The sequence below is a fragment of the Nycticebus coucang genome, chromosome 13, assembly GCF_027406575.1.
Source record: "Nycticebus coucang isolate mNycCou1 chromosome 13, mNycCou1.pri, whole genome shotgun sequence".
NCBI classification, from domain to species: Eukaryota; Metazoa; Chordata; class Mammalia; order Primates; family Lorisidae; genus Nycticebus; species Nycticebus coucang.
In genome coordinates, this window is record NC_069792.1 from 15,924,736 (window position 1) to 15,952,335 (window position 27,600).

Here is a 27,600-nt window from a genome sequence, read left to right on the forward strand (position 1 = left end):
ACTGGTAAGACCGAAAGTTGGCCAGCATTCCCCTCCACACTTCATGTAGCTCAACATTTGTGTCATTCCAGAAAGGCGTCATGCTCCTTCTAGTTTCTAGACCAGTACTTTGCGATCTTTGTCGCATCCTGATGCATTGTGATGAACAGCAGCTGTTGCTGGAACAACAGGGACACCAGTGTCTTTGCATATCGATAAACTCCTGTGTATCCAGACCCAGGATTGGGGTACTCACTTCTGTCTTTGAGCATGCTCCTTCTACCTAGACTATCCTACCTTTGCCCTCCCTTTCACGTCTTTGTCTAGTCAGCACCCCGTGATCCTTTGGAAAAAGCACTTCAGTGGTCCATCTCACAGAGCAGCTCCCACTCATCTCCCAGGCCCAGGGAAGGACGTTGCTGGGGTGATTCTTATCTTGGCTTCCCACACTGTAACTCAATACTTAGCTGTATCTCCCACTAGACTTTTGAGAAAAGGAACTGCATCCTGTAAACCTTGATACTTTTAGCACTTTTATAGTACCTAGCAAATGGTTGGGCTAATAAATATAGTAATGCACTAATGGGTTCTTCCTAGAAACACAGTTCTACTCATCATGGGTGGGCTTGCACCTTTACACGTTGGAAAGAACTCTCCTAGTTCTAGCCAAGGAAACTGATAGTTTCTACACTCTTGCCCACAGAAATGAGCTAAGCCTGCTCATCCCATCATGTGCCATGTTGTTCATTCTCTTTTTTATTTATTTATTTATTTCTAGACAGAATCTCACTCTGTCACCCTGGGTAGAGTGCCCTGGCATCATAGCTCACAGTAACCTCAAACTCTTGGACTCAAGGGATCCTCTTGCCTCAGCCTTCCAGGGTGGCTGGGACTAAAGACACCTGCCACAATGCCCGGCTAGTTTTTTTATTTTTAGTAGAGATGGGGTCTCACTCTTGCTCAAGCTGGCCTAAAAATCCTGAGCTCAGGCACCTAGTCCTCCCAGAGAGCTAGGATTACAGGTGTAAGCCACCGCACCTGTTGTTCTTTTCCATATCACCCTGTTCTTCGCCTATATTATAATTATAATAGTTATGTGTCTACTCATTTAAATGTCTATCTCTGCCACTATGCTATAACCTAGGTTAGGGCAGCTCTATTGAGATTTATTCATGCAGCATACCTAGTTCTTGGAACAGGACCTGACTTGGTGGAAATGAATGAACACATGAACAGATGAAGTTGCTCTTTCCTTAACAACTGAGATTGCTTGCTAACACTTCTTTTGATGGCAGTTCCTAAACTCTAAGCTCTGTCAGGACAAGAGTTATGTATATTCTAGAAAATTAAACACATCTTTGTCTGCTGTCTTGGAATTTCCATTAAAGCACCAAAGCTGAAAACAAAAGAAAATAAGGTCTTGCTAAGGTCTTTGCTGGTCTCTGGACCAGCAAAACTGGTCCAGAGACCATACCCCATGATCCTATATAAGCAACAAACTAGGGAACTGTAGAGGAAGTGTGATGAGACTTCTCTCTCTTCTGCATGGAAAAGAGAGGATGAAGGTATTTCCTCCTTTTTTTGTTGCAGCCAATTGGAGGCTATTCGAAGACAGCCAGTCATACTGATAACAGTGTACCCTCGAGAAGGGGACAAAAAGTATCTCATTCCTCAGATGGATAATTACCAAAATGTGGAATCAAAGATGTCCCAAACAATCATCATTTCAAGCCTCCTACATCCCAAACTAAGATTTTTGACCTTTTTCTTCCATGCAATCTCCCTCTCCCATTGCATCGCAGAGGAAACAGGAGGAGAAAGGCGTGGATTCAAGGCCTACCTACATGTGAAGGCAAAGCATGAATTCCCTTTTCCTGATCTCCAGGTTGCGCTGAGGGCAGAAGAGACTCTCTGAACTCGGTGTTACCCTGAGTTTTAAGTTAGACTGGACTAAGTTTAATATCTGAAAATAACCAGAAAGCCATGGCAGTCTGCTTAAAATGTGAAGATTTCACAAAGGCAAGAAAAGGCAGAGGAGAGGGAGACATTTCTGGACAATGGAGGAAAAATGCTTGAGTCTGGTTCAACCAATAAACCAAGTTCATCTCACTAGCCAAGTCAGAATCTTAAGATTTGCTTGTAATTCATCTTTAATTCATGGTAAGAATGGACATATATTTATGCCCAATTTTCTGTTCAAGCCTCTATGCCATGCCCCCTCCACCTCCTTCCCACGCTCCATGTGGCCACAACTCTTTATTTCTTCCACATGGAAAGGTGGTAGCGACAGGCAGGATGCAGCGGAGATTAGCTAGAGATTGCTGTATAAGCAACAGGCTAAAACAAGGATGGTATGACTCAGAGCATACCAATAACCTTCCTCTTCATGGATTCCAATCCTCAAGTAATTTTAAAAAGGTTTATTTTCATAAAACAAAGCCGATCTTGTCACTCGCCTACTCAGAGCCTTTAATTAGTAATCTCTTGCCTGTACTATGAGTACTAAGTCTTCCCAGTGATCGGATCATAAAGTGTCTTCCCAACATTATCACCCATACCCTGTACATTTTACATAAATAGAACAGGCTCCTTTACTGTCATGCACTCCACAGTCTCAGTTAGGAATGAGTGAAGGCATAGCATTCATTCCACAGACATTCACTGAGCACCAGCGACGTGTCGGGCAACATGCTCGGTATCATGGTAAACCCACCAAGCTGATCCTTTCCCTCTCAGAGCTGAATGGATTTGCAATTAAGACGGATATTTAAGAAGCAATTAAACAAATAATGAATTATCGTCATAGAGATACATACGACAGGAGTGCTGCAAGGACAAGGCCAGCTTGAGATAGGTTATGACACCAATTGACATCCCACCTCCTCATCTCTCTTGTCAGTCAGTTACATCCAAAGGGTCCCCTTGCCACATCGCATGTCTCTGGTCAAAAGCTGAAGGGAAAGAACTGTCTTCCTTCAAAGAACCCGCCTACCAGGGGCTCCATCCATGCCTGGGCGGAGTTTCTCAGACAAGAGAATCCAGCCAGGAACTCAGGTCATTCACGCACTTCCCCTCGTGATCCCCTCACTTTCTTTTCCTTTCTTTTTTATTTTTTTGTAGAGACAGAGTCTCACTTCATTACTCTCGGTTGTGTGCCATGGCCTCACACAGCTCACAGCAACCTCCAACTCCTGGACTTAGGTGATTCTCTTGCCTCAGCCTCCAGAGTAGCTGGGACTACAGGCGCCCGCCACAATGCCCGGCTATTTTTTGTTGTTGTTGTTGCAGTTTGGCCAGAGCCAGGTTTGTTTTTTGGTTTGTTTGTTTGTTTTGTTTTGTTTTTATTAAATCATAGCTGTGTACATTAATGCAATCATGGGGCACCATACACTGGTTTTTTTATACCATTTGACACATTTTCTTTTTTTTTTTTTTTTGTAGAGACAGAGTCTCACTTTATGGCCCTCGGTAGAGTGCCGTGGCCTCACACAGCTCACAGCAACCTCCAACTCCTGGGCTTAAGCGATTCTCCTGCCTCAGCCTCCTGAGTAGCTGGGACTACAGGTGCCCGCCACAACGCCCGGCTATTTTTTGGTTGCAGTTTGGCCGGGGCCGGGTTTGAACCCGCCACTCTCGGTATATGGGGCCGGCATCCTACCGACTGAGCCACAGGCGCCGCCCCATTTGACACATTTTCATCACACTGGTTAACATAGCCTTCCTGGCATTTTCTTAGTCATTGATTCCCTCACTTTCATTGATCATGCACCTATTTTATTTTTCAAAATAGCCTTGCATTCACTCAGCAAACATTTAAACAGCATACCCATCTCGGTACAGACTGGAAGGCCTTCCTCTGACATCTGAGTGCCTAGCCCCGCCGACTCGATGCCATCTCGAGCAACAAACCACCCCGACATCCCCCAGTTACGTGTGTCTTCTGAGCTCCCCTGCCGCTTAACTGCACCTCTCAGGTAGTCCAGCAATTTCCCACTTTACCCTGTCTTTATACACATCCCAACTTTTAAGAAAGAGAGGAAGAGAGGAAAGAGACTACTGAGACTTTATGGCGAGGAGGACAGCCTGTCAAAGCCTTCACACTTAGTAATGTCCTCCGTGTTTTCAATGTGTGTATTATCACATGTCACAAGCAGGATGGGAAATGCAGAGATGTTTAAGCTGCAGTCACTGCCTCCAGTAGGTCTCCTGAAGGGAAGGGGAAAAAATAGTATTATAATCTGGTTAGAAAGGTTTATAAAAAAAAAAAAATGTAAGACTAGCAAGTTAATTGAGCCACCTCTAAAATTCATAGAAGATTTGAAGTGGTTAAATATATATTATGGTATATGATCCAACTTCATATTTTTAAATTGGACAGTATTGACTTTAAAGTGTTTTTCTCCAAGTTTTCAAAATAGTCGATGCTGAAATAGCACCCGTCAAAATGTATCCCGTGACTGTTATAACAAGCTTGTCCTAGATACAAGAAAACTAATTGTAGAGTCTGTTTTTCTCCCTTTTATATAAATACATTTTAAACAAAGGATTATGAGCTTAATTAAATAAATATTAACACATTTCTTGGAAAAATTAATGTCTTTCATAAGATTTTACTCTCTTGGCACCATCTCCAGAAGAGCCAGAGCAATAAAGGATTTAATCTTCCCCAAAATATGAATTTTTAGTGACACTCGGATTTCTGGAAAGCAGTCATTGCACACCAGCTTGTGGAAGGACTGTCTTTTGCTTAAGAACTTGACTGAGTTGTCTGTGGAAAAAGTTTTACACACTTACATTTGTGTATTTAGAGATAACCTGATCTTTTGAAGAGATCAATTAGAGTGATTTCTTTTCTACGTGCTGAGATTAACCAACCTTCAAGAAAATTGCAAAGGTTGAACTAGAATCACAGAACCAATCCCATTACAAAGACAAGTAATTTGGAGTCAGCTAAAAGAATACTTAAAGAGTCCAATAGTCAAATATTTTCTTTCTCACAAACAAATTTCAAAGATTAAGAAAGATGCTAAAAGAAGCACTAAAGGAGAAAGTAAATCTGCTTGATACTTTAGAGCTAAAATTAAATAAAATAAACTACTTTACCATCTCTTTCCTAGGGACTCTCACTGTATTTTGACAACTAGCAAAAATGACATAAGGCAATCTACGGTCTAGCAGGGAAGAGCATGGATTCTGGAGTCACAAAAACATGGATTCAAATCCTATCTCTGCCACTCATTAATTGTGCAACCTTGAGAGGTTAATTACTCTCTGTAATGCTCAGTTTTATTGCCTGTAAAATGGTGAGAATAACTGAACTATGTCATAATAGTGCAGGGAAACATCTTCAGTGGTGATGCATAGAGAAGCTAGTACAGTGCCTCACATACAGTAAGTGTGCAGTAAATGTTTATTATCTATTGTAATATATTATTATTAATATTGATTACAGTATAATTGTCATTATTTCCATACCATCCATTATTTGTGATCTAGGCTACCTTTTTTTTTTTTTTTTTGAGGCAGAGTCTCACTATGTTGCCCTCAGTAGAGTACCGTAGTGTCACAGCTCACAGCAACCTCTAACTCTTGGGCTCAAGCGATTTTCTTGCCTCAGCCTCCCAAGTAGCTGAGACTACAGGTACCCACCACAACGCTTGGCTGTTTTTTGTTGCAGTTTTCATTGATGTTCAGCTGGCCCAGGCCGGGTTTGAACCCACCACCTTTGGTGTATGTGGCTGGTGCTGTTACCATTGTGCTACAGGCGCCCAGCCTAGGCTACCTTTTCTAGCCACCCACCCATCTCGTCCCACCTTGTGAGACCCAAGCCAACAGAAGCTCCATGCAGATAAAGGTAGTGAAGTGGCTGTAGTGCCAGGAAGCAAATAGTAGATCAAGAAGTGATCTCAATGGGATCTTGTAGAAAACAGGAATATGCGTGATGTTGTCAACCCTTGTCTCTACCCATCAAACCGCAATGCTATACACATCCCAAATGAGAAATTTAGACAAGAGAATTAAGTCATTCAAGAATTGTGTAGTTAGGGGCGGCGCCTGTGGCTCAGTCGGTAAGGCGCCGGCCCCATATACCGAGGGTGGCGGGTTCAAACCCGGCCCCGGCCAAACTGCAACAAAAAAATAGCCAGGCGTTGTGGCGGGCGCCTGTAGTCCCAGCTACTCGGGAGGCTGAGGCAAGAGAATCGCTTAAGCCCAGGAGTTGGAGGTTGCTGTGAGCTGTGTGAGGCCACAGCACTCTACCGAGGGCCATAAAGTGAGACTCTGTCTCTACAAAAAAAAAAAAAAAAAAAATTAAAAGAATTGTGTAGTTAGTACGCACTGTGTGCTCTCTGTGAATAGAATGACACAGCCTCTGGGTCATGGAGCTCCTGTTCCAACAGAAGACGCCAACTTTGTACCCCTAGTTGTTTCCTAGTGATCGTGAATAAATATTTCAAAGATTAAAAAGATATGCTAAAATAAGCTCTAAAGGGGAAAGTAACCTTTCTGAGCCCAAACTTAGGGGTCAGAGAAAATGTCTGTGAGGAAGTGGTGCTTAGACTGAGATCTTGGGGAGGAACCCTCAGTAAGGAGGGACTGCAGTCTAGGCAGGGGAAACGGCAGGTGCTCAGTCCCTGGCACATATAAAAAGTGAAAGGCGGCCCGTGCAGCGGGTGCACGGAGCATGGAGGTAAGCGTGAGGGGAAACAAAGCCCGCGATGTAGCTGGGGCCGCATTATGTGGGGTAACAGGTTGTCTGTCACTGGGGGGCCACATTATGCAGGGAAGCAGGTTGTCTGCCACTGGGACAATTAGTGGAGAGATGCTTCTGTGCTCAAAGCACTGGCTTAGGGCAGTTTCAAACTAAATCAACACATATGAAGAATGCTTGCCAGTAGGTTAGTGCTATTGGGTATAAATTAGAAATTTGTTCATTTAAAATAATAGAGAATGGGACAGCACCCATAGCTCAGTGGGTAGGGTGCCAGCCGCATAGGCACAGTCTGGTGGGTTTGAACCCGGCCCAGGCCTGCTGAACAACAATGACAACTACAAAAAAAAAAAAAATAGCCAGCTGTTGTGGCGGGCGCCTGTAGTCCCAGCTACTTGGAAGGCTGAGGCAAAAGAACAGCTTAAGCAGTAGAGGTTGCTGTGAGCTGTGATGCTGCAGCACTATACTGAGGGTGACACAGTGAGACTCTGTCTCAAAAAAAAAAAATAGAGAATGGAATATTCTAATTTTTCAATACTTGAAGTGAAGGCCCACATTCCTTAAGAAAGAGAAAATAATCTTATAAATCACTCTAAGATGAAAAGGAAACAAAAATGGCAAGAATGGATGCTGAGACAATTCGTCAAGGATTTCTCCTATTTCTATACTGTTGAAAATGATGCACTGATTCCCCCCCTTTCTGGATCACCGTTTCAAGAATATCTTCATCTGAATAGCCTGGGAAAACAGAATTAGAGTCTCCCTCCAGAGCAAAAGGTTGCCATGTTTGCTGCCTGCTAGAAAAGGGTAGAGCTTCCTAATCTCAGGGTTCCTCTCTTTTAATGCAGCACACTGCAAATGCAGGTGCCAGCTGACTAGGAATGGGGGCTGATGGCACGTATACTAAGAGAGAGAGAAAGTAACTAGGAGGGAAGTCAACGTAGTGTTACAATTAAAGGCATAGACGTTGGAGTCAGGCTTCATGCTTTGAAAACCAACTATGTCGCTTACGAAAGGTTTGCCATTTTCTTGAAGAAAATTGAATAAAAGAAAACAATTCTCAGCTTGCTTTATGAGAAAAGAATACCTTAACACAAAATCTGCTTAATTTGTTTATCATATATTGCTAAATACAAGGTTAATGTAAGAAATACATTTCATTTCCACATAGAAGATAATTAGAAAATAAAATTTTTCTTAAAAAAAATAAATAAATAAGGCTAGGTGCAGTGGCTCACACCTGTAATCCTAGCACTTTGGGAAGCTGAGGCAGGTGGATTGCCTGAGCTGAGGAGTTTGAGACCAACCTGAGCAAGAATGAGACCCCATCTCTAAAAGCTAGCTGGGGTTGTGATGGGCACCTGTAGTCCCAGCTAGCCACACAGTGGGGAGATTCCTGGGTTTCCCTTTTTGCCTCATATACCCCAACTAAGGGCTAGAGAGGGAAAATGTATTACTGTATTACACAATAACTGCTTGACTACTGACAAATCTCACAGAAGAGATTTGAGGCAAGAGGATTGCTTGAGCCCAAGTGTTTGAGGTTGCTGTGAGCTCTGATGCCACAGCACTCTACCAAGGTAACAAAGTGAGACTCTGTCTCAAAAAAAAAAAAAAATAGGAGATCAAATTTTTAACAAACATATAATATCATGAAAAAAATCAAATACCTAAGATAAAATATAAGTAAAAATGTCTCATAAAACTACATATAAACTTCAAAATATCATTGGAAAAAATTAAGGAAGCCATAAATAAATGGATATGTCAAGTTAATGCTTTGAAAGACTCAATAATGTAAAGACATCATCTCGCCCAAATGGATCTATAGATTTTAATTTAATTGAAATTCCAATAAAAAAAAATTTTTTGGTAGAAATTGACTAACCCAAAATTCAAATGAAAAGACTTCCACTTTAGGAAATACAGAGTAGATTAAATTTTTCGTAGTTCTTCAATTAAGCTCAACTGAAAACTGTAGACATTAGGTACAGAGCAAATGTAAGAAGACTCTGAAAGGTGGAGAGAAGGCAGAGTGGTGAGAAACCTCAGGACGCACGTAACCACACGGTGGGAAGATTCCTGGGTTTCCCTTTTTGCCTCATATATCCCAACTAAGGGCTAGAGAGGGAAAATGTATTACACAATAACTGCTTGACTACTGACAAATCTCACAGAAGAGTAAGTGTGACCCCAACTCTTCCCTGACCAGCAAAAGTCAAGTGGAGAGCCGAGATTTCAAAAAATTCTGGATTGTAACAAAACTTTCCAAACTCTCCAGTGGGGTGGTATAAGAAAGTCAAGTGGGAACCTGGAACTTTCATATCTGCCTGGCAGTAAGGAGCACCTCCCATCCCCTCCAGTTTGGTAGAGACCATATGGGAATCCAAACTCCTCGCCTCCACCTGGCAGTAATGAAATCCACCCCCCACTTTATCCCCCACTCTCAAAAAGGCATAGAAATACTACATGTGTGTGCACCAAACCACAGAGCTACAAAATATGTGAACCAAACCAATGTAACTTAAAGGAAAAATAGACAAATCCACAGTTATAGTTGGAGACTATAATTCAACACCCCCTTTCAATAATTAATAGAACAAGATAGAAAATCAGCAAGATAATAGAATTCAACAATACCATCAGCCAACAAAAGATGTTCAACATTTATAAAATGCTCAACCCAACAATAGAATACATAAATTTCCCACAGAACATATAGTAAGATAAATTATGTCCTCCTTTACAAAACAAACTTTAACATTTCTTCAACTTCAAGATTTAACAATTCTTTTAAAAGAATTTAAATCATATAGAAGATGTTCTCCCACCACTACAGAATCAAACTAGAAATTAATAACAGAAATATGACAGGAAATTTTTCATCCTTGGGAACTAAACAACACATTTATATATAATCCATGGGTCAAAGAGGAAGTCTTCAGAATTTCTGGATGGTTGCAAGACTCTCCAAACTCCCCTGTAGGGTGAAAGTAAAAAGAAAAAGAATGTATTGAATTGAACAAAATGAAAATATATTGAAATTTCTAGGATGAGGTTAAAGCAGTGCTGACAGAGAAACTTATATCATAAATGTATACATAAATTATACATTAGAAGGTGAAATCAATAATCTAAATTCTCACCTCAAAAACTTAAAAAAAAGGGAAAAGTAAACCCAAAGCAAGTAGAAGAAAATAAAGAACAACTATCAAGGAAACAGAAAAGCAAATTACTTGAAAAGAAAAACTACAACTCACTCAATATATAGTAATTGTGATAGCTTTATAGCTATTTTAATAATTGAATTCTTAATTTAAAAACTCCCCAAAACCAAATCTTCAGACCCAGGAGTTTCCACTGAAGAATTCTACGAAATATTTAAATGATTAACACCAATTCTAAAAATATAGAAGAGGAGTGAACATATTTTATTAACCATGTTTCTCCAGAGAAACAGAACCAAGAGGGGAGTCTGTGTGTTGGAATGGGGGCAGTATTTCAAGGAACTGGTTCTCATAATTGTAAAGCTGGCAAGTCTGAAATCTGCAAGGCACTCAGGCCAGAGAAGGTTGATGTTGCAGTTTTGAGTCCTAATGCAGCCCAGAAGCAGAATCTTTTCTTCCGGTGAACCTACCTCCATGTTTCTTTGTAAGATCTTTGATGATTAGATGAAGCCCACACACATTACGGAGGATAATCTAGTTCACTCAAAATCTACTCATTTAAATACAAATCATATCTTTAAAAATACTTGCTGTTTCACAGCAACATCTAAACTGGTGTTTAACCAAACAACTGGGTCCCATAGCCTAGCCAAATTGATATATAAAATCAACCATCACGACTTCCCTATAGCTTTCATTTTATGAAATTGCCATTACCCTAATATTCAGACCAGATTGAGACAGCACAAATATTTATCTGGAGGAAAATATGACTCTTACACATGAAAAATTCTTAACAAATTATTAGCAAATGGAATTAACCAATATGTAAAAATGTTATACACTACGATCAAATGAAGTTTATTTCAAGGACACAAAGCTGACTCTATATTTGGTGAAAAGTAATCGGTGCAATCCATCATATAATAGACTAAAAAAATTCTATGATCATATCAATTAATGATGTAAAAGCATTTGACAATTTTCTTTTTTTTTTTTTTTTTGAGACAAAGTCTCACTTTGTTGCTCTCAATAGAGTGCTGTGGAATCTCTGGTTTTTTAATCTCTATTTTTTCTTTAATTTCCTTTGTCTCCAAGAGTACCGGTAGATTATCTTCTTTCCCAAACAATATAATGTCTAAAGCAAAAAAGTTAATTATTTGCAACTGTATTTAATAATATTGGATTACTTTGAGACCATTTCAATTAAACAAACTTGGAAAACATGGATCTTCTGAGTCCAAATTTCTGAACGCTCCCTAACCAAGTCATATATCCACAACTTGTTTCAAGCAAAAGTATTCTTTTTAAAATTGCTTACTTTTTAATTAGTGAAAACTTCTTGCACACTTAAGAAAACTGTAAACCCATTAAGACTAATTTTAATCCAATATGTTCTGAGTTTGTTTTTCCAGATCATACAGACTTAAAATCAGAGTTGTCTTCATGGAGAAAGATTTAGCAAATTTCTTAAAGCAGTTACTAATTTATAGAAACTTTACCCTGGAACCAGTCCTCCTCTGAGGCCAGTAAGGAGAACTTGTCTTAACATGTATTTATTTCAGGAAGGTCAGTAAGGAGAACTTGTCTTAACATGTATTTATTTCTCTTCATTTTACAGTTGCTCCCTTCTTTCTTAGCTACTTGCAGAGAGAGGTAAGGTTGAGAATGAGATGTGGTACATTTTGGAGCTCTGTTCTCATCCCTCACACTTTTAAACCCTTGGTGATTTCTGCCTACAGTCTCATGACCACCCCCTTAATAGATGGGGGGAGAGACATTTTCGGGTCCCCCTCATCCTTTTGAATTTTAGGACAGTATTCTCAATCATTCATATCACCTTGACTATGCGGTTAGGAGAAGCCAGAAAATGAGTTTGGGACATCTTGTCCTTGGCTCTATCCTCTTTAGCATCCCCTGAGCCCATAGGGGATGCTAAAGAGGACCATCCCCAGCCAGTCATAGGTAGGAGAACAGATGATAAATTTTGCTAATTTGACTCTCCCACAGAAACTTCTTTCAAAGCCTCAACAGACACGTGCCTCAGCTATCTAGTAACCATACAGCCATCTTCAGTTCACCAGTCCCACATCTTATTTCTCAACATCCTTTCCAAAAATAAAACCATAGTGGTGGTGGTAACTTCATACCAACCCCGTATCTACTGCCAATTTTAAGGTTATTGATTCCACGTCTGGCACCTGTAGCATTTCAGACGGCATACAGATGGTGAAGAAGAACGACATCTTCCACATAGCCATCTGCTTACTTTTGTTTATAGGTTCTTGCTTTAATGAGACCCATGTACCAAACCTCAGAAGCAAAGAAATCACACAGGGCAGAAACAGAGACAACACATTTCATTAAGCCCAGGAGTTGGAGGTGTCAATGAACTACAATGATGCCACTGCACTGCAGTCCAGGCAACAGAGGGAGACTCTGTCTCAAATAAGAAAAACAGAAAATCTTAACCTCAAATCCAAGAACTTCAATCAAGACAGAGACAAAGAAAACCACATTTATTCATATCAGAATCAAACTGCTTAAAAGCAAAGATACAGAGAAAAATTACGTATTGCAGATGGAGTGATAGCCATGATTATTATTATCTATGTCAAGATAACAATGAACGTCTAACTTCTCAAGAAAATCAGTGGAGACCAGAGGTAATAGAAATATCTGTGAAATGCTCAAAGAAAGCAATGGGGTCAATTTAGAATTCTATGCCCACTGAAAATTCATCAAAAGTTAGAATAAAGACTTTTCAGATAAACAAAAGCAAGAAAAAATTCAACAGTAGACCTTCCTCATAGGAAACTCTACAAAAGCAAATAAACATATAAATAAAAAAAATCTTCAGGTTCAAGGAAAATGATACCAGATGGAAACTTGGATCTATATGAAGGCATAAGATGCACCACATATGGTAAATACGTGGGTAAATATAAAGACCTACATATTTTTCTGTTTAAAATTTTCCTAAAGGACAACACACTGTTGAAAACAAAATAATAGCATAATAACATGGGGACTTACAACATATGGAAAGCAATGGAGCCACGGCAGCACAGAAGGTGCGGGAGGTGCAAGTGGCTTTATAATGGAAGGGTCTCACATTTTATATGAAGTGATTCACTACTAATTCTAAGTAGACCATGGTAAGTTGTAATTCCTAGCACAGCCACCAATCAATCAATCCTTTAGCTAAAAGTAGTATAGTCATTACAGAAACAGGATGGAAGGTCCTCAAAAAATTAAAAATAGAGCTACCACATGATTCAGCAATCTCACGTCTGGTTATATAAACAAAGGCAATGAAATCGGTATGCAGATATCGGCACTCCCATATTCACTGAAGCAAGTGTGCACGATAGCCGAGATACGCCATAATTGACAGATGAATTAATAAAGACAATGTGGTGTATATATGTGCAAGGGAATACTGTGCACCCTTTAGAAAGAAAGAAATCCTATCATCTGTGACAATATAAATGACTCTGAAGGACATTATGCTAAGTGAAATAAGCTGGACACAGAAAGACAAATACTGCATGTGCTTATACGTGGGATCTTTAAAAGTCTAACTACAGAAGCAAAAAGTAGAATGGAGTTTACTGGAACAGCAAGGGCACAGAATAAGGAGATGTTGGTTAAAGGGTACAAAGTTTCAGTTAGATAGGACAAATAAGTTCTGCAGATCTATTTTACAGCATGGTCAGTATAGTTAGTACACTTGAAAATTGCTAAAAGATTGGATCTTAAATGTTGCCAAAAAAAAAAAAAAATGAGGTGAAGCAAGACAATGGATATGTTAGTTTGATCTAATCATTTCAGTGTATGTGTATGTCAAAATACCATGTTGTAACCATAAACATAGATAATTTGATGTGTCTATTATACCTTAGTAAATAGGGGGAAATTTTTTAAATAAAAAAATGAAAATAAAGAGAAATAATTAATGAATCAATCACCAAAAATAATTAGATTTGCTAAAAGGCCCATCTGCAATACAAAAATAAAACTGAACACTAAAAAATAATTAACCAAAAAGAAGGAAAGATAATTGCTAAGTCATGGAAAAAGCCCAAGTGCCCATTGATCCACAAATGGATTAATAAATTGTGGTATACGTACACCATGGAATATTATGCAGCCTTAAAGAAAGATGGAGACTTTACCTCTTTCATGTTGACATGGATGGAGCTAGAACATATTCTTCTTAAAGTATATGTTTTACTTCCATTCTTGAGTAAAGTATCTCTATAATACTAAAAAGTATCTCTATACTTTACTTCCATTCTTGAGTAAAGTATCTCAAGAATGGAAGAAAAAGTATCCAATGTACTCAGCCCTGCTGTGAAACTAATTTATGGCTTTCACATGAAAGCTATAACCCAGTTATAACCTAAGAATATGGGGAAGGGGGAGAGGGAGGGGAGGGAGGGGGGAGAATGGGTGGAGGGAGGGTGATTGGTGGGATTACACCTGCGGTGCATCTTACAAGGGTATATGTGAAACTTACTAAATGTAGAATATAAATGTCTGAACACAATAACTAAGAGAATGCCAGGAAGGCTATGTTAACCAGTGTGATGAAAATATGTCAAATGGTCTATAAAACCAGTGTATGGTGCCCCATGATCGCATTAATGTACATAGTTATGATTTAATAATAAAATTAAATTAAAAAAAAAGAAGGAAAGAAAAGAAAAACAGAGGAACCAGGAAAAGATAAGACAAATAAAAAAACGTGCAGGAGGACAGACAGAAACTAAACTATAAGTACATTCAATGTAAATGGATTAGACTCTCCAATTAGAAAGAAGAGACAGAGTGGCTTAAAAAACAATACCTAACTATGTACTGTACAACAGACATACTTTAAGTAAAATACACAGATTCAGAGTCCTAAAACTTCGAATGTGACTACACAGACATAAGCTGATGTGGCCAGGTTAATGCCAGAATGAATTTCAAAATAAATTAGTATTTCTGGTGACAAGTTGGGGTATTTCACACGTACCAGGGGTGCCAAAAAATGCATACAGATTTTAAGAGATCTTATTGGAAGTAAAATTGATCATTCCCCCAAAATGTATGAACGGCATATCAAATGGATGTGTGTAGCATGTCTAGGCACACTTAACCAGTAATGGTACCTTCGATTGAACTTTGAAAAGTAATACATAGATCACATCTCTTAAAATGTGCATACATTTTTCAGCACCCTCTGTATATGCAAATATTTACAATACTAAAATATAGCAAGTATTTACAGAATGAAAAGGAAAAGGAGACAAATCTACAATTGTGAAAAGATATTTTATCATTGTTCTCTCAGTAACTGATAGAACAAATATTAATAAATAAAAAAAAACTCCTAAGGATATGGAAGACCTGAACAATACTACCCATAAATTTGACCTAATGCCCAACAACATCCAAGAAGTTCAGAGTTTACATTTTTTCCAAATGCACATAAAATAGTCATCAAATAAATTACATGCTGAGCCCTAAAATAAGTCTCAACAAATTCCAAAAGGTTGAAATACTACAGAGTATGTTCTTGGAATGACTAAGTTTAAAAATAACAGCAATAGAATTTTTTAAAAATCTCGCAAATTGAACGGCAAGTGATATACTTCTATACAACCCCTGATCTAAAGAAAAAAGAAGTGATACTTTAAAATATTTTCAATTGAATTATAATGAAAGTACAATGTATCAAAATTTTTAGAATGCAACAAAAATAGCGCTTAAGGGGGAATTTATCATTTTATTTTATTTTTATTGTTTGGAATTCATTGAGGGTACAAAGAATGAGTTACACTGATTGGATTTGTTAGATAAAGTCCCTCTTACAATTGTGTCCTGCCCACAAGGTTTGCCATACACCGTGATCCCCAACCCCCTCCTTCCTCTCCTCTCCTCGCTCCCTCATTCCCCTACCCCGTCAGTTGTATTAGCTCATCTACTGCTTTCATATTAGCATTACATATAACAAGAATCCATATAACACTGGATTCTTGCTTCTCCAGTCTTGTGATGCTTAGCTAAGAAGAATGTGTTCCACCTCCAACCAGGTTAATACATAAGATGTAAAGTCTCCATCTTTTTTAGTGGCTGAATGGTATTCCATGGTATACATATACCACAGCTTGTTAATCCATTCCTGGGTTGGTCATTTAGGTCATTTAGGTTGGGCATTTAGGTCATTTCCACAGTTTGGCGATTGTAAATTGAGCTGCAATAAACAGTCAAGTGCAAATGTCCTTATGATAAAAGGATATTTTTTTCTTCTGGGTAGATGCCTAGTAATGGGATTGCAGGATCAAATGGGAGGTCTAATTTGAGTTCTTTGAGGATTCTCCACACTTCCTTCCAAAAAGGTTGTATTAATTTGCAGTCCTACCAGCAGTGTAAAAGTGTTCCCTTCTCTCCACATCCATGCCAGCACCTGCAGCTTTGAGACTTTAGATGTAACCATCCTCACTGGGGTTAGGTGAGTAGTTTTGATTTGCATTTCTCTGATAATTAGGGACAATGAGCATTTTTTCATATGTTTGTTAACCATTTGTCTATCTTCTTTTTTTTAATTTCTTATTATTATATCATAGCTGTGCATTTGTCTATCTTCTTTAGAGAAGGTTCTATTCATGTCTCTTGCCAGTGATACATGGGATTATTTGGTCTTTTTTTGTTGATTAATTTGAGTTCTCTGCAGGTCCTAGTTATCAAGCTTTTGTCTGATTCCTTAAAATATTCTTATTAGGAAAAAACTATCAGTGAAAAAATTATAATAAAAGATAATTAAATTAAAAGATATAATAATTCATGATTTAGAAGTTAAATTTAAAATTTAATTATTTTCTTTAGGAAAGAATTAAAATATTCTTTCCTAAATTTGTACATTAAGTACAATCCAAATAAAATATGAACAGCTTTTTTAAAATTGAAAAGCTGATTTTCAAATTTATGTAGAAGCACAAATTAACAAAAGTAGCCAAAACAATTTTGAAAAAAAAAACAAAGTTGAAAGACATAAATTGCCCAATTTCCACACTAACCATAAAGTTACAGTTATCAAGACAATGCTTTATCAATTCAAATACAGATAAAATGGTAACAGAACAGAATACACAGGGCCTACCAATAGACCACACATACACAGCCAAATGATTTTGACAAAGACATCAACAAGATTCAGTAGGACAATGATCAAAGTTTTCTCCCCCAAAAATGGTATAGCAACCATCCACGTGAGAAAAAAAATATTCATTTTAATTCTTGTCTTGCATCATCATATAAATGAATTAAAAATGAATCATAGAACTAAACATAAAATCAAAATGCTAGAGGGTAATTGGTGGGACCACACCTACGGTGCATCTTATAAGGGTACATGTGAAGCTTACTAATGTAGAATATAAATGTCTTAACACAATAACTAAGAAAATGCCAGGAAGGCTATGTTAAACAGTTTGATGAAAATATTTCAAATTGTATATAAAACCAGTGCATGGTGCCCCATGATTGCATTAATGTACACAGCTATGATTTAATCATTAAAAAAAAAACTCTAAAACTTCTAAAAAATAATAATAATAAATAAATAAATAAACTCTAAACCTTCTAGGAAAAAGAAAAAGAAAATATCTTTTTGACCTGGGGGAAGCAAAGAATTCTTAGCTAGGACACAAAAAGTTGTAACCATACAAGAAAAAAGTGGTTAATTGTACTTCATCAAAATTAAAACTTCTGCTTATCTAAAAACATGATGAAGAAAATCGAAAGGCAAACCACAGACTGGGAGAAAATTAATATATCTAGAAAAGGACTTATATTTGAAATCTATTTTTAAAAAATCCAAAGAAAAAAAAACCAACCAAACAAAAGAGCAAAAAAAATGAACAGACACCACCCAAAAGAAATTAAATGAATTACCAAAGCACACAAAATATGCTCAACATCAGTAGTTTTCAGGGAAACAAAAATAAAAATCACGAGATCCCACTTTATGTCCTCTAAAAATGACAAAAATTAAAAAGACTCAAAACTCATTCCAAGTGTTGATGAGATGTAAAGTAATTAGAGTCCTCATACATTTCTGTGGGATTGTCAAATGGGTACAACCACTTTATAAAAGAGTTTGCAATTTGTTATGACACTAAACAGAAACTTACCTTATGTCCCAGAAATTCAATTACAGTTAAATCCTCACTTAACGTTGTCGATAGGTTTTTGGAAACTACAGTTTTAAGCGAAATGATATACACTAGGTTCTTAAAAATGTCGTTTTGTTCAACAGCCCTTAATTACAGTCGATGAGAAAATAAATCGTTTGTTTTATTTAGTCACAGTTTGGTTAGTTTGTTTGGTTTGGTCACAGTTTGTTTGTTTGGTCAGTCACAGTCTCCAAGAACCTATCAATGACATTAAATGAGGACTTAGTTGTACTAGGTATTTATCCAAGAAACACCAGTACTTGTATCCAGAGAATGACCTGCACATGAATGCTCACAGATTACTTTATAAAAGTCAGATATGGAAACTGTTTCAAAACTTACAGAGCAAGGAGTTGCCTCCTTTGGAAACACAGTTTAAGATACTAACTTATAATTTAAAATTCATTATGAAACTGAAAGCAGGGTGAACTGACTGGCCACCTGTAGAAGACTGAAACTGGACCCCCACCCTTCACCATTAACAAAAATAGATTCTCATTGGATAAAAGGTTTAAACTTAAGACGTGAAACTATAAAAATACTAGAAGAGAGTGCAGGGAAAACACTTGAAGAAATTGGCCTGGGAGAACACTTTATGAGGAGGACCCTCTGGGGCAATTGACGCAACACCAAAAATACACTACTGGGATCTGATCAAACTAAAAAGCTTTTGCACAGCCAAGAGCACAGTAAGTAAAGCAAACAGACAACCTTCAGAATGGGAGAAGATTTTTGCAGGTTATGCTTCCAACAAAGGTCTGATGACTAGAATCTACAGGGAACTCAAACTAATCAATAAGAAAAGGACAAAAACCCCCATTTCTGTGTGGGCAAGATGAACAGCAACTTCTCTGATGAATACAGGTGCAAGGCCTACAAACACATGAAAAAATGCTCATCATCCTTAATCATCAGAGAAATGCAAATGAAAACCACTTTGAGATATCATCTAACTGCAGTAAGATTAGCCCATATCACAAAATCCCAAAGCTACAGATGTTGGCGTGGATGCAGAGAGAAGGGAATGCTTCTACACTGCTGGTGGGAATGCAAGCTAATACGGCCTTTTTGGAAAGAAGTTTGGAGAACACTCAAGGAACTAAAAGTAGACCTACCGTTCGATCCTGCAATTCCTCTACTAGGTATATACCCAGATGATCAAAAATTATTTTACAACAAAGACATTTGCACCAGAATGTTTATTGCAGCCCAATTCATAATAGCCAAGACATGGAAACAGCCCAAGTGTCCATCGACCCATGAATGGATTAACAAATTGTGGTATATGTACACCATGGAATACTATGCAGCCATAAAAAAGATGGGGTGTCACATCTTTACCTGGATGGAGCTGGAACATATTCTTCTTAGTAAAGTATCTTAAGAATCGAAAAAAAAAAAAAAGAGGTTAAAGCTATGTTGATTAGTAGGATGTAAGCACTCCAATTTGTACAAATAATCAACACATCGAATCCCATAATGACATAAATGTATTTATGATCTATGTACAAATGACAATAAAAACACAACGAAAAAATATCCAATGTACTCAATACTACTATGAAATCAATATATAATCACCTACACACTCATATGAATGGCAAAACATAACTATAGTCCAGAAAGCAAAAAGGAAGAGGAGGGGGGGGAAGGGTGGGGATAGGGGAGGAGGGAGAGTATTTGCAGGGACCTCACCTAATGTGCATGATGCAATGGTACATTTCAAAACTATTAAGAAATGAGTGTAATTGTGATGGACGTGTTACTTATCTCAATGTAAGCATTTCACATTGTATATCAAATCAGTACCCTGAACCTCATAAATGCATCAATGTACACAGTTATGATTTAATAAATAACAATAAGAAGAAGAAACTGAAAGCAGGAAAAGGTCTATGGAGTTTCAGCGGCAATGTAGGTAACATTTTTTAACTACTATAGAAGAAACGGAAGATTAGTATCCCTGTCAAATTAACCCTGTTGCCTGAAGTAGGTTTTGCTGTTGGTTTTTACTAATTCAAATAAAAGTTGTTTGTGCATATTAGCTTGCTTAAGAAGGTTTTCACAGAACTTTCTCCATCTGAATTTGACAACGTATAACAGGGGGATTACATGAAAAACCCTCCTACCGGACCCCGCTCAGGCAGCACGTGAAATCCACCTGGCTGCATCTGTTACCGCAGCCTCAGCTGGAGGGACGGTTTCCCCAGCTTTGATCAGCGCTGCTCAGATGCGAGCTGACAGCACCTTGCCTCAGGCATCCCGCAAGAAATTCTTTCTAAGTAGGTCTTCCCTGATGCCACAGTGTGACACAGCCAACAGAACTCACTTGACATTCGCCCGTGTGGTACCCCCAGAGCTCAGGGCTCACTTGTGGGCCATGAGGGAGGAGCTGATGGAGAAATGCTCACTCCTCCCCTCCCCTGGGAGGACACTCCTGAGCCCCTTTCCATGGCCCTCGGGCAGTCCCAGGCCACCGTTTCCCAGCACCTTCTGCACGGACTTTCCTTTTTCCTCTGTTCTGCACTTCTGCTCCCTGGGATCACACTTACAAGATATCCACACACCAGCCTTTCATCTCAGCTCTGATTTCAGGAGATCTTCGAGGGGGACAGAAACTTAACGTTTCCTGCAAATGCTCCATACCTGCTATTTCACTTACCACTCGTATAAGCCATCAATGGGCTCAGATGGGAAACTGAAGTGTCCGTGTTATCCAAAGCTATACAGTTTGAGCTTGGCCAAGTCCACCAACACAGGCTTTCTGACTTCAGGTTACATGTTTTCGTATTTCCCACACTGCCTCCAGGGATATCTTCCTTTGACTGTGGTCATAGATGTATTTTTGGATTGAATAGTCATGATAAATAGCAATGGAAATTATTATTTGTGCCAAACAATTCGCTAAGCCCTTAACATTCAGTCCTCACTGTGACTACAGACTGCACCATCGCTATTTCATTCCCTTGAAAACGGAAGTTAACTTTCCAAGGACCCTCTGCTGGTAAAACGGTAGCTAATATTTGTGCTTACTCTGTACACCTGACATCTATGAAATAGATTCTTCTTGATCATCACAGCACAGAGCCGGTGATGCCATTTCCCCTTGCACACCACCTCTTGTTACAGGAAAGAAGAAAGGGGAGGACGCCATGACCAGAAAATGACCCACCATTGTCACCCCCTAAACAAAGGGCTTTGAACAGAGCACTAGTCACGCTCACACCGGCTGCTAAAAATAAGACCTAGCTGAAGGAAGGATTTCTTATCCTCAGCACCATGGATATTTTAGGCTGGATAATTCTTTGTGGTTGGGGACTGCCTTGTGTACATTGGACGTTGTGACATCCCTAGTGTCTAACCACTAGGTGCCAACAGCACCCCCACCATTAAGTGATGAACTTAACTTTAAACAGATATTTTTAGTTCTGAAGTTGAAAAAACTTATCAGAGATGTAGTTCTCAGAAGAATGTTCAGATTTTTATTGTATTTATTTTAATTTTATTTTATTGCAGTTTTGGCCAGGGGCCGGGCTTGAACCCGCCACCCCCAATATATGGGACTGGCGCCCTTGAGCCACAGGTGCCGCCAGAGAATGTTCAGATTTTTTGGAATTCGGTGTTGGGTGTATGAACAGGGCTTCCATTCAGCACTCCCATCCTCTCCTCCCCTGCTTTTATGCCCTCCCTTCCTCTGTTTCTTCCCCCACGCCCAAGGATGGCATCTCCCTAATAAAAACAAACCCAGGTGCAGGAAGGGGGAGGCCCTCATTATTCTCACCAGATGCCCCTCATTCAAGTTTGTCTGGATTAGCACACTACCTCCAGACCACAAACAAAGCCTATGTAATTGGCTCTGCTTCTAAATGACAAGCACACCATGTGAAGGACACTGTTTCTATATTTACAAATGTAAAACATGAATGAAAGTGTCACGCTCTCAGTGTAGGAACAAGATTCCTGTAATCGAACGTCCAAGGCAAATTGCATGATTATTTGTATTACCCAGGATTTCAAGGCTCTGTTTCAGGCAGAAACATGCCAACTTAATGAAGCAGCCCACTTTTTCCTTTATACACAAACGAAACTATTGTTTATGTTATTTTGTCCAGAATTTTGATATGAATTCCCCTAAACATTCTAAATTTATTTTAGCATAACTAAATAGTCCTGATAAGAGATGTGACTAGCCTATGAAAGACCCTAGAAGATTTTAAAATATTTTCCTAAACTATTAGTTCTTTTGAACACATATCAAGCAAATAGGATAATAGCAAAAGTGTGGGTGCATATTCTCTTAGGAATTTGGCCAAATAAAAAGTCCTTCTACAAAACTATTCTCTGATAAATAACTTCTATAAAGCTCCATGATATTCCTGCCATGTCTTTTAAATAAATCTGTTCAGATGTAGCAAAAATGGTACTCAAAGAAATGAGCCTAATAATGAAATCTATCCATAGCAGGAGTGTTTACCTTGATATTTAGAGGCATGTTTTCCCATCATCATAGCTCACCGCAACCTCAAACTCTTACTCTTGGACTTGAGCAATCCTATTGCTTTAACTTCCAGAGTAAGTGGGACTACAGGCATATGCCACCACACCCAGCTAGTTTTTCTGTTTTTAGTAGAGACAGGATCACGCTCTTGCTCAGGCTGATCTAGAACTCCTGAGCTCAAGTGACCCACCCTGCCTAGGCCTCCCAGAATGCTAGGATTACAGGAGTAAGCCCCTGCAACCAGCCAAACCAAATACTTTCTAAATTCTGAAGTGGAACAAAGCATGTCAGGGTTCTCAGGGTTCTGTGGTATTTTATTGCAGTCGTACGAGCAAGGTTTTAATCCAGTGCTCAATGATAAAACCCACTGAACAGTGGCATTTTTAACCATTTCCTGAGTTATAATTGCAACTATGGAGTGACCCGGCCTATGCACTCAGCTCTCCAGCTTTGCCTGGATCCCTTGCAGCTGCCAAGTCTTAAACCAGCAGGGAGGCCTCATCCACGGAACCCATCTTTGCCCTCCTCTCTGCAGGGCGCCCTGCTCTGGCTACACAACTGGTTTCTAAACTCTCTACTTCTGGGAAACCACAGACAGGTGGTGGTGGTGATGGTGTCATATTCGGCCTAGCCTTCTCTACACCGGACGCATGATTTTAACACGTCTAGAAACTTGTATGATGCTGTCAATGACAGGGAGAAAGGAACTTTTTCTTACTATCGTCATTTTGTCTGAAAGTTTCTTTTCCTTCCTATTGGGTCCTCCAAAGCCCTCCTTGCTCGTCAGCCCCACATTCCTTTCAGCTCTTTTCCACTGTATGACTCAATATTACAATGTTGCTGCAAATGTTAATATTTCACTTCTGTTATGAAGGGTTCAGAACACCATAGAACCAGGAAAAAATGGTAGTCCTTTGGTGGACACTGCTTACTTTCACGTCAGCTTTGGATTTAAAGATTAGAGGCTGTTATATACAAGCAAAAGTGCCTTTGATGGAAAGAACCTCCTAGAGGGCAAAATAAGAAGAGTTAGCAGATACTATGGACAAAGATGATAATAACTAAAATTTCAGCACTTACTCTGCACCGGACATGTGCTGAGTGCTTCTGGTGCACGGGATCCTCACAACAGCTCAGTGAAGCAGAGTATAGAGTAGCGGCCCAGGCTCAGAAAGCCAGGGAGTGGACAGCCAAGGAAGGAAAGCCGGCTGTCTGGACTGGAATTCCCTGCTGCCAGCAGAAGGACCTGACCACGGGATGTGAGGAGAGCAGAACTGAAGAAGAGAGCAGTGGGAATTCCAAAGACTTTGTCTTCTTAAGGAACATTGATTCATGGGGCTTGGAGCCTGTAGCTCAGTGGCTGGGGCACTGGCCACACACATAGGATCTGGCAGGTTCAAATCCATCCAGGCCTGCCAAACAACAATGACAAGTATAACCAAAGAATAGCCAGGTCTTGTGGCAGGTGCCTGTAGTCCCAACTACTTGGGAGGCTGAGGCAAGAGAATCACTGAAGCCCAAGAGTTTGAGGTTGCTATGAGCTGTGATGCCACAGCACTCTACCCAGGGCAACAGCTTGAGACTCTGTCTCAGAAAAGAAAAAAAAAAAATTTATTCTGGGGGTTGGGTCCTGGGAAGCCCCGCCCAGCACTCCGGAGCATGCTCAGCTCTGTTCTGCGGCTAGGCCAGATTTGGTTGGAGGTTGTAAAGCCGAACTGAAGTCAGCCTGGGCAGCATGTTGTTCACTCTGAACAATGCAGACAGCCTAAACGTACAGAAGCTGAAACACAGAGAGGTTATGAAGCTTGCCCAGGATCACACAGTCTGGAAGAGCTGTCCTAGAGTCCACGTTCTTATTACTCAGTATGTTCTTTGGGAAACAGCATGGCCAACATCTTGAGCTGGAACCACGGAGGGTGTGGAAGGGAAGAAAAAGAAGGTTCCTGCTGTGCCAGAAACCCTTAAGAGAAAGCGAAAAAATTTCGCAGAGCTGAACATCAAGAGTCTGAAAAAGAAGTGTGCCCAAAAGATGCTTCAAAAGGCAAGGAGGAAGTTTATCTTTGAAAAAACTGAGCATTATCACAAGGAATATAGGCAGATGTACAGAACTGAGATTCGGATGGCTAGGATGGTAACTTCTATGTACATGCAGAACCCAAATTGGCATCTGTCATCAGGATCAGAGGTACCAATGGCGTGAGTCCAAAGGTCCAAAAGTGCTGCAGCTTCTTCACCAGATCATCAATGGAACCTTTGTGAAGCTCAACAAGGCTTTGATGAACGTACTAAGGACCGTAGAACCATATATTGCATGGGGGTACCCAAACCTGAAGTCAGTAAATGAGCTAATCTATAAGCAAGGTTTTGGCAAAATCAGTAAGAAACAAATTGCGTTGACTGATAACAGTTTGCTCGATCTCTTGGTAAATACGGCATCACCTGCATGGAGGATCTGATGAGATCTATACCATTGGAAAACGCTTCAAAGAAGCAAATAACTTCTTGTGGCCCTTCAAGTTTTCATCTCCACGGGGAGGGAGGGGGGATGAAGAAGACAACCCACTTTGTAGAAGGTGGAGATGCTGGCAACAGGGAAGACCAAATCAATAGGCTTATTAGAATGAACTAAGGTATCCGCCCTGATTGTTTTGTAATCTGGTCAATTACCAGTGAGTGCTTTCAAATTGAAAAAATAAATTCATTGAACAAATATTTTAAAAAATTGATTCTTGGAGCCCCAGCCTATCAAACCCAGCAGTTGTTGGGAAAGAGAAGCAAGAAAGAAGAAAAGTGGGAAAGTTTCTGCTTCCTCTGGTTCAGCTCAAATGGCTCCTGTCCTGGTAAGGTCAATGTTTTTCACTGAAAGCTTTCCAAACACCCTCAAGGAATCTCTTGTTACAACCAAGATGAGTTTTAGAAGGGAAGAGGAGAAAAGGGTAGGAAAAATATTACTTCTTCCAAAAATGGGAGCAATGTGGAATATATGACTAGAGTAATAGTTGTAGTTGAAGCGAACGTGTGTTGAACGAAAGCTGGGACACAGAAACTCAGATCTAGGCTATCACCTTAGTATGCACAATTTCTGAGGGAAAAAATACAGAAAAGTGTCACAGCCAGCTCCGGAGCTTTTTACTCTCCCCCACAGAATTGTTAAATCTCATTGTGGGGAGACTCCAGTATATTATTATGGAAACTGCATGACACTGAGTTGTTAACTCCAGTGAAAATCCCTATTATGCAGAATTTTCTAGATTTTGTAGTCTTTTATCTTGGTCTCCTAAAAATTTTCAGCTAGCTCCATCCACATCAAAATGTCCTCAACCAAAAACAATGGTAAACCATGAAGAAGGACGTAAATTCTCCCACTAAAACAACAGGCTCAACCACAAAGGACCATAAAAAAATAGTAGCTGCACATTGCAAACGAGGCTGAGTTCTCAAAAGATAAGAAGGCTCCATGATGGGTCGTCTCCAAATGGTAAGTGAGCACTTTGATTCCTATGAATACAATTTTGCTGGTTTAAAGATGTATGGGCCCACTAAGCAAAGTATCTTACTTATAAATGATAAGTCCGTATTTGTGATATTTGATGACTGGGATAATTAACAATGAGGCCAGCACAGAACTTCGGGTAGACAGTGATCCCCTCAGTCAACATCACCGCTCTCCGGAACCCTTTTAGGAAACTCCCTAAGGCCAAGACTGCTATTCCGCTTCTTTTCATGCACATCTTTCAGTGTCTTCAAAATCTAACTAAAACTCACTTCCTCAGAAAAGTGTTTCCTGACTAAGTCATAACTATCTCTGCTCACTTCTTTCCAAGTGCCGTTCAACTTCGTGTGTTTATTCTCATGCTGATCCTGTGCGGTATATACGTGTCTCTCACCTGCAAATGATCTCAGTGTGAGATAACAAAGGGCAAAGACTTCACTCACCTCTTGGGTCACTTACTGTGAACAAACACTGTTGAAAAATTCCTTTGCACTTTGTGCCACATAAACACTTATGTGCCTGTGTGCACTAATTCATTTGTCCCTCATACCACCCAGTGAAGCACTATACCAGTTACAGAGTTCAAAAACTTAGTAAGTAGTTGAGGCATCCGAAAATGTCTCTCAAACCCATGCTCATTTTAGGTTCTCTCTGCTACCATCCTAGTGCCTAAGCGCTGTGGCCAAGGGCTGAAGACAAAAAGCATTATTTCAACTTAATTCAACCAACATTCATTGAGAGTCCGTACTAAAAGAATTGGGATAGACACTGGAGAGCAGTGGGTCTCACCCAGGTGTAACTTTTCTCCCAGGAGACATTTAACGACATCCGCAGACAATTTTGGTCGTCACGACTGGGAAGAAGGTGCTATTGGTATCTAGTGGGTCGAGGCCAGTGATACTACTAAGCGCTCTACAATGCTTAGGACACCCCCACCCCAAAGTGACAACAGTGCTGAGATTGAGAAACTCTGTTGTAGAGGATGACTTCAGAGATTAACATTACAGCTAGGACATTAAGTTTTGTCTCATTCACGGTCAAGTACAACACCTGGCAGATAATAAGCACCTAGTGAATGTATCTTACACTAATACATAGAGCGAAATAAAGAATGTAATGATACACATGACTTAAGAACATGTGGAAAAGGAAAGTCTTATGAAAAACGCACAAGTAAAGTGCTTTGGGGATTTGAGGTCCAAGAAACTACATCCAATTAAATAGAAAAAGAAAGACACTGCAGAAGACAGCATCTGAATTTGAAGGACAATCAGGGTTTCAGGAGGAAGAGGGGTAAGAAAATCGTGTGAAAGTAGAGGAAGAACCTGAGAGAAACAGAGGATGGCTGGGGGAGGTGTTCTGGGAGTGGGGTGCAGGGTAGAAGCAGGAAAGTGATGAGAAATCATGGGAAAATAGATTGGGGCTTGTGGTTGTAACATACCACCAAGACCTGGGGAGCTAACTGGCACTGGGAATGGGAAGAAATAAGAGGCAAGCAGGTTACTTGGAAGTCTTTTATAATTGTGCTA

At 39.5% G+C, this 27,600-nt stretch overlaps 1 pseudogene; it reads left to right on the plus strand.

Moving 5' to 3' along the window:
• Positions 1-24,496: 24,496 nt before the first annotated feature.
• On the plus strand, positions 24,497-25,207 carry LOC128564033 (60S ribosomal protein L7-like; annotated as a pseudogene).
• The last annotated feature ends 2,393 nt before the right edge of the window (positions 25,208-27,600 follow it).